Source organism: Sciurus vulgaris (assembly GCF_902686455.1).
Source record: "Sciurus vulgaris genome assembly, chromosome: 3".
NCBI classification, from domain to species: Eukaryota; Metazoa; Chordata; class Mammalia; order Rodentia; family Sciuridae; genus Sciurus; species Sciurus vulgaris.
Genome location: NC_136463.1, coordinates 186,143,882 through 186,149,705, shown reverse-complemented (window position 1 = coordinate 186,149,705; position 5,824 = coordinate 186,143,882). Strand labels below are relative to the sequence as shown.

The following is a 5,824-nucleotide window of genomic DNA, read 5'->3' as shown; positions in this document are numbered from 1 at the left end:
TGCTGCTCTTTTGAGGCCACTGGGGTTTCTTCCCTAGTCTTCTTCTGTCTAGCAGCTACCACTTGGTTCGGGTCTCTGAGTTGCTGCCCTTGGCAACCAGCAGGGAAAGAGTTCCACCAGGCATGAGATGTCAACCCTTCAGAACTGGAGGAGCAGAGAGCTGTGCTGTGTCCCACCTGGTGGTCTTCCCTGCTGACTGATCTGCCAGGACACAAAGGAGCCTTTGTTATCAAGGCCTGGTTCCCCCCAAGCAGCCTTTAGGACTAAGATGTGAGTTGTTTACCTGGGAGGTGAAGAAGGCGTTGTGCAGCTGGGGCAGGAAAGGGTGGCCATGGTTGAAGTGGGTGTAAGTCTTCTCATTCGCCTGGCAGTTCAGTGGAGGTGTGAGGGACCTGGGGTCTTTACACCAGTTGCCCTTGGTGGCTGGCAGTCCTGGTTCCCTCTGCTTGTGTGGGCACTGGCCACAGGGCCTCATGGGCAGGAGAATGTTCTTGGCCCAGTGCTCACATAAGGAGCCTCCAGAGCACAGAGAAGTGGCCAAGCCGCGGGCCCCGTACCTGCGGCATTCTGGAGCTCTGCTCCAGGCGTGCTCCTCCCATGGCTGGAGGGTCAGGCCCTTTGCTCTCTTTCTGCCTCCTGCCTCCTGCTCACCCAGCTCCCGACCTCCGTTCACTCCTCCTGTGCTCTGCTCTGCAGCTGTGCCTGGGCTGCTTGGGCCGCTGGAGTCTCACTTGAGTCAGGAGAGTAGGAGGTGACACGCTCCCGATGGGCGGCTGGGTGGACTGGCTGTGAGCCGGCGAGTGTGGGGGGAGACAAGGCACTTGGCGGTGGATGGCAGGGGGCTGTGCGCACCCAAGAGCGTCCGTGGGGGCCGAGGTGCAGAAGGCCTCTGCCGTGCCACACGCATGCGGCCACGGCCGGTGCAGGGCTGGGAGGCTGGGAATGCCCCGGGAGAGAGGGAGAGACGTCCAGTGCCAGGACAGAGTGGCCCCCCGGGCAGCCATGGCTGGTGAACCTCAGGGGGACGAGATGGGGAGCCAGAAGCAAAGGCTCCACCTTCAGAAGCGGAGTGGGAGAGAACGTGGGCAGACTGAAGGTGGTCTGTGGGACTGGGAGTGAGACCATGAGGCAGCTCTTCTCACGGCTTGAGGTTCAGGGGAAAGAGGGACGGCCAGAGAAGGAAGGGCGAGGCAGGGTGGGGAGAAGGGCGGTGGGAGGGGCTTCCTGGGAGGCCCCGGGGAGGGAGGCGACTCCCGTGCCTGCCTGGGGCGGGTGGTCGTGGCCTCCCGGGACACTGGCCTCCCTGGTGGCGTGCTGTTCTCTGGTGGCTCTGATGTGGACACAGGAGGCAGGCAGTTGGCTTCCTCCGGCTGGGTCTTCTCCAGGTGGATCTGATTAAGAGGACAGGGCAGGTGTGGGGTCTTCCAGGGACAGTCCCAGTGGTGGCTCTTGGAAACCCACGCAGGGAACATGCTGCAGTGGAGGGCTAGTGGGAGACTGGTGAGCCATGGGGACATGCGGGGTGATTGAAGCAGGGTGGAGGCTAAGAGGCCCTAGAACTGAGGGGTGAGGGTGCATGGACTGTCCTTGTGTCCAAGATCACCTGAGAGGGTGACTGGAGAGGACCAAGGTAGAGAAGGACACGGGCTGGGGTGGCCCACAAGAAGTGGATGGGGTTCACCGAATGGCGAGGTTCGAAGATCCTGGAGTTTGAGGAAGGGCAGGTGCTGGCTTGGCAGCAGGGATGGGATGCAGAGGCCACCGGTCCCCGTTCCTGCTCTTGCATGGGACATTGTGGCAGAGCCTGGGATCACCTGGAGAGGGTCGCAGAGCACTGCCTGGCGTGGGTGGGGCAGGCCCGGGTGAGCGGGTGCAGGTCCAGACCCGTCGCCTTCCTCATGGCCGGCAGGCCTGTAGACTGGCGCCCCTCAGCCCCCTCTGACCCCGCAGCTGCCCTGCCCCTGGCACCACAGCTCTCCTGAGGCTGCCTGCACGTCCCCACCCTTCCCTGCAAGGAGGAGCTTTTATCTTCCCATCATGTGTGCCTCTGTCAACCAGCTAGAACACGCTTTGATGTGAAAATCTCACCCGTGTAGGTTGGTTCACCATCTGTGCCGTAAGCTGCACTGGGCCATTGGGTCACTCGTCCCTGGGTTCCGCAGCGTCAGTCGCAAGGTTAGAAAGCGTACACGTGTGGAGTTCTCATGGGACTGGGCAGCATGGGGAGCCAGGCAGGATGCAGAGGCCCCTGTGGGGCTGGGCAGGCAGCCAAGAAGGACGGTCACCCAGCCTTCCCTGGCCCTCGGTCTCCTCTTCTGCTTATACACTCGGCACTGGTGGGCCCAAGGTGGGGATGCTCTCCCAACCAGGACCAGATGCTCCGGACCAGCCAGGGATGCTCAGACGGCAGAGCCTCAGGCTGCAGAGGGAGAGCTGAGGCCCCAAGAAGCCCTCTGGCCCCAGAGCATGCGCCTGGCCGCAGCCAACTGCCATGTCTCCCCTTCCAGGGGTGCATCTAGCCCGCCACCCAACCTGCCTTGTACCCTAGGGCGAGTTCTAACGGAATGGAAGGCAGGTGTGGGTTCAGTTGCTCCAGACTCCAAACTCTGTGTGAAGACTCCATAGCCACGTGATTCCATTTTGTCCAAAAGTCCAACAGTGCACAGATGGCTGAGCGCCGGCTGTGTGCTGCTCTGGGCTTTGGGATGAGTCGGTCAGGACACAGACCTGGACCCCACCCCAGCAGCAGGAAGACGAGACCCAGTGAACAGGACCCACGAGCAAAGGGCAGGCTCTATGGAAGGTGACGAGGGTTGTGGGGACAGGAAGTGACAGGGAACGGGTTGGCAGCACTGAGTGGGGACAGTCACCACTGTGCCACCAGACCTCAGCAGGGAATCACACAGGCCTCGTTGAGAAGGTGGCTTTGACCAAACAGAGCAAGGAGGCCTGGCAGCTCTGGGCAGAGGAGACCCCAGCAGCGAGGTGCTCAGCGGGGGAGACAGGCTGGGGCCAGGGGTGGCGGGGTGGCTGCAGGGTGGCCTGCTCAGCCGACAGGGAGCTGCTCCGGGCTCCGTCCCATGGGGGCTGTGAGTGCTAAGGATGCCCCGGCTGCTGGGTGTGGACAAGGTGCCAAGGTCCCGGGCAGAAGCAGGGATACCACAAGCTGTTGCGGAAGTTCCGGGGAGACCAGAATGAGTGACCGCAGAGGAAGGGTGGTGAGCGGGGGCCCTGGCTGTGCTTCAGTCCCACACACGCACCAGTTGACATGCTTTTCCCATGCAGTTTTTCACATTATTCCCACAAAGCAAATAGGGCCCAACCCTTTGTCAGATCAGCCGTCCAGCCTAGGGCTCAGTGGGGTGCGATCTGAGCCCTGCAGTCCGCACTCCTGACAGCTTGCTGCTCTCTCTCCAAGTCCCGTCCTCTGCCAGACCATGTGGAGGAGTCCATGTCCTTCCTTGACCTCTGGCATGTCCCTGACCCTAACATCCACCCAGCACTCTCTGGGGCAGCCTTCTTGCCATGGAGAAGGCGGCTGGCCGATAAGGAACACCTACTGTGGGTTTTACATTTCTGTTAGTCTGTGGCGTTGAGGTGCTGGGCGTTCCGGCAGCCGGCGGCTGGCTGGCAGTCATTAGCCCAGTTTTACAGATGATGAAACAGGGTCAGGTGGTCCAGTTCCTGACCTGGTGGGTGTGCCGTGAGCCAGCAGCTCTCTCCGAGCTTCCAGGGCATGCTGGTTCCTGAGGGACCCTCGGCATGGGTCTCTCGAGGTTTCAGACGTCCCTCTGGAGGCTGGATCTGAACCAGCCTCCTGGGAGAAAGCACACCCTCCTCAGCCCCTTCCCAAGAGCTTCTGTTCCTGTCTTGGGGACGGCGAGTGTCTGTCTGGCCCTGTCCCTTCATTGTAAGCTTTCCTGTCCCTTTCTTATTATCTGAGGAGCTCTGGCTTGGGCCTTGGAGCAGCTGAGAGTCCTGGCCCCGACCAGGCCATCACAAGGCCTCTGCCACCGGCCCTCCTAGTCTTCCCGTACATCCTGCCGCCCAGCTGCTTTCTGCTTTTCATTCTTCTTTACAATTTTCTATATGATTGAAAAGAAACCACGGCCCTTGTGAGCAGGGCCAGGCTTTGTAGGAACTCTTGAGATCCATCTTAAATTTCCTTCCCAGGGGTGATTCGTATTTAGGGGATGGTTCGTATTTTCCTGCCAACTTTCCCGTGTTGGAGTTCCAGCTGGACCCTGCTGCTCCCCGGGAGCCAGGCTCTCAGGGTCCCGCCTCGCTGGGTGCGGCTTCTGGGGAAGTGGGGAGCTGGCGGTGGTGCTGGGCTGCTGGGCCCAGGCCAGGCGCGGCCCTCTGGTCTGCTCTTCTCAGTTTATTTGCGGTACGAGGCTTGAAGCTGCTGGCCTCCCACCCTCCCTTGAGCTGAGTGTGGGTGGCGAGTTGCTCTGAGGCCCACTGGACTCCCAGGGCTTCCCTGTGTGCTTGGAGTCACAGGCCAGTGTGGACCCGCCTTCAGAGGCCCATGTGGAGCCTGTGGCTTCAGGGACCCCTCCCCGTGGCGTCCTGGTTCTGCAACTCACATGGTGGACACAATGTTGTTGAAGAGCAAAACACCAGAGAAGGAGGGTTTCAAGTTCTGTGGTCTGAAGGACACATATGTGGTGGGTGGTAGGGAATAGCGAAGGCAAGGGCCCGTGTACTCAGAGGACGCTCTCCAGGTAACTCGCAGCCTGGAGACCGGGACATGTTTTCCTGCCCAGTCAGGCGTGTCTGGAAACCTCCATGTGGCTCTTGCAAAGTCACTAGTATAATGTACTCGGGCACCTGCAGGGGTACCCGCAGTGCACGTCTGCTTTCAAGAGAATGATCGGTTCCCACGTCTGCGCGATTTTCCAGGAGATAATGGAAACAGAAACAGTGCAAAGAAAGAAGCCAGCGAAGCTATGTCCCCGGCAAGGAGACCTGCTCCTGAGGACGCAAACGAGGGCGGCTGCCTCTGGTTCAGGAGGCCGAATGGTCATTTGTAACCCACTCTGAGTGTGGGTCTCCCACGAGCAGCCCCTGGTCCTGTTTGGGCTGCAGGTAGTTCTTTGGGAAGGTGTGAGGGGCACACAAGGAGACTGTGGAGAAGCAAGAGAGAAGTGAGAAGGTCAACACAGGGTGTTGATTTAGAGCGAGTGACCACTGTGAGCACCCAGAGCTCAGTCACTCTCCATAGGGGAGCCGGGGACAGTGCCAGAGGAGCTAGAAGCTGATGTTTATCTAGTGACTCTTGTCTCTCCTTGGTTGGGGGTTTACATGTGTTAGGGTCCTCATTTCTGGGGTCCCCTGTACACACTGCGGGAGGGATGGACCCTGGAACAGAGTGACGTGGGTCACTGGGGTAGAGACCTGGAGCCATCCACCAGAAGTCCAGGTGACCCAGGTGGGCTGAGGAGAAGCCATACACAGCACTGGCGACCAGGCAGTTTGGACCTGAGCCCACAGAGCTGGAAGTGGAGAGAAAATCAAGTGATGTGAGAGGTTGTCCCGAGGAGGGTGGCCGGGAAGGCTTCAATGCCCACTTCTGATTTCTCTACTGAGCAGATGACTGAGCAGGTGTTCTGAGCTCTTCCCAGAGGACACTAGCCCAGGACTCCACGGACGGAGTTGGGGAATTCCTTTGGTAAAGGATCCGCCCGGAGTCCAGTAGTCCGGGGACTCCTGCAGGAGTGACGGAGGCTGGGATGTGTGTACCTGGATCTCGGTGCTGGCTCTGGGATGTGTGTACCTGGATCTCGGTGCTGGCTCTGGGATGTGTGTACCTGGATCTCGGTGC

At 60.1% G+C, this 5,824-nt stretch overlaps 1 long non-coding RNA gene across 1 annotated transcript; it reads right to left on the bottom strand.

The window, feature by feature from the left end:
• Window positions 1–718: 718 nt before the first annotated feature.
• Window positions 719–3,618, bottom strand: LOC306657537. The gene is made up of 3 exons (XR_013762824.1): window positions 2,089–3,618; window positions 1,682–1,814; window positions 719–1,391 (listed from the first exon to the last, which is right to left on the bottom strand). It is a non-coding gene; the product is annotated as an uncharacterized lncRNA (long non-coding RNA).
• Window positions 3,619–5,824: the final 2,206 nt, after the last annotated feature.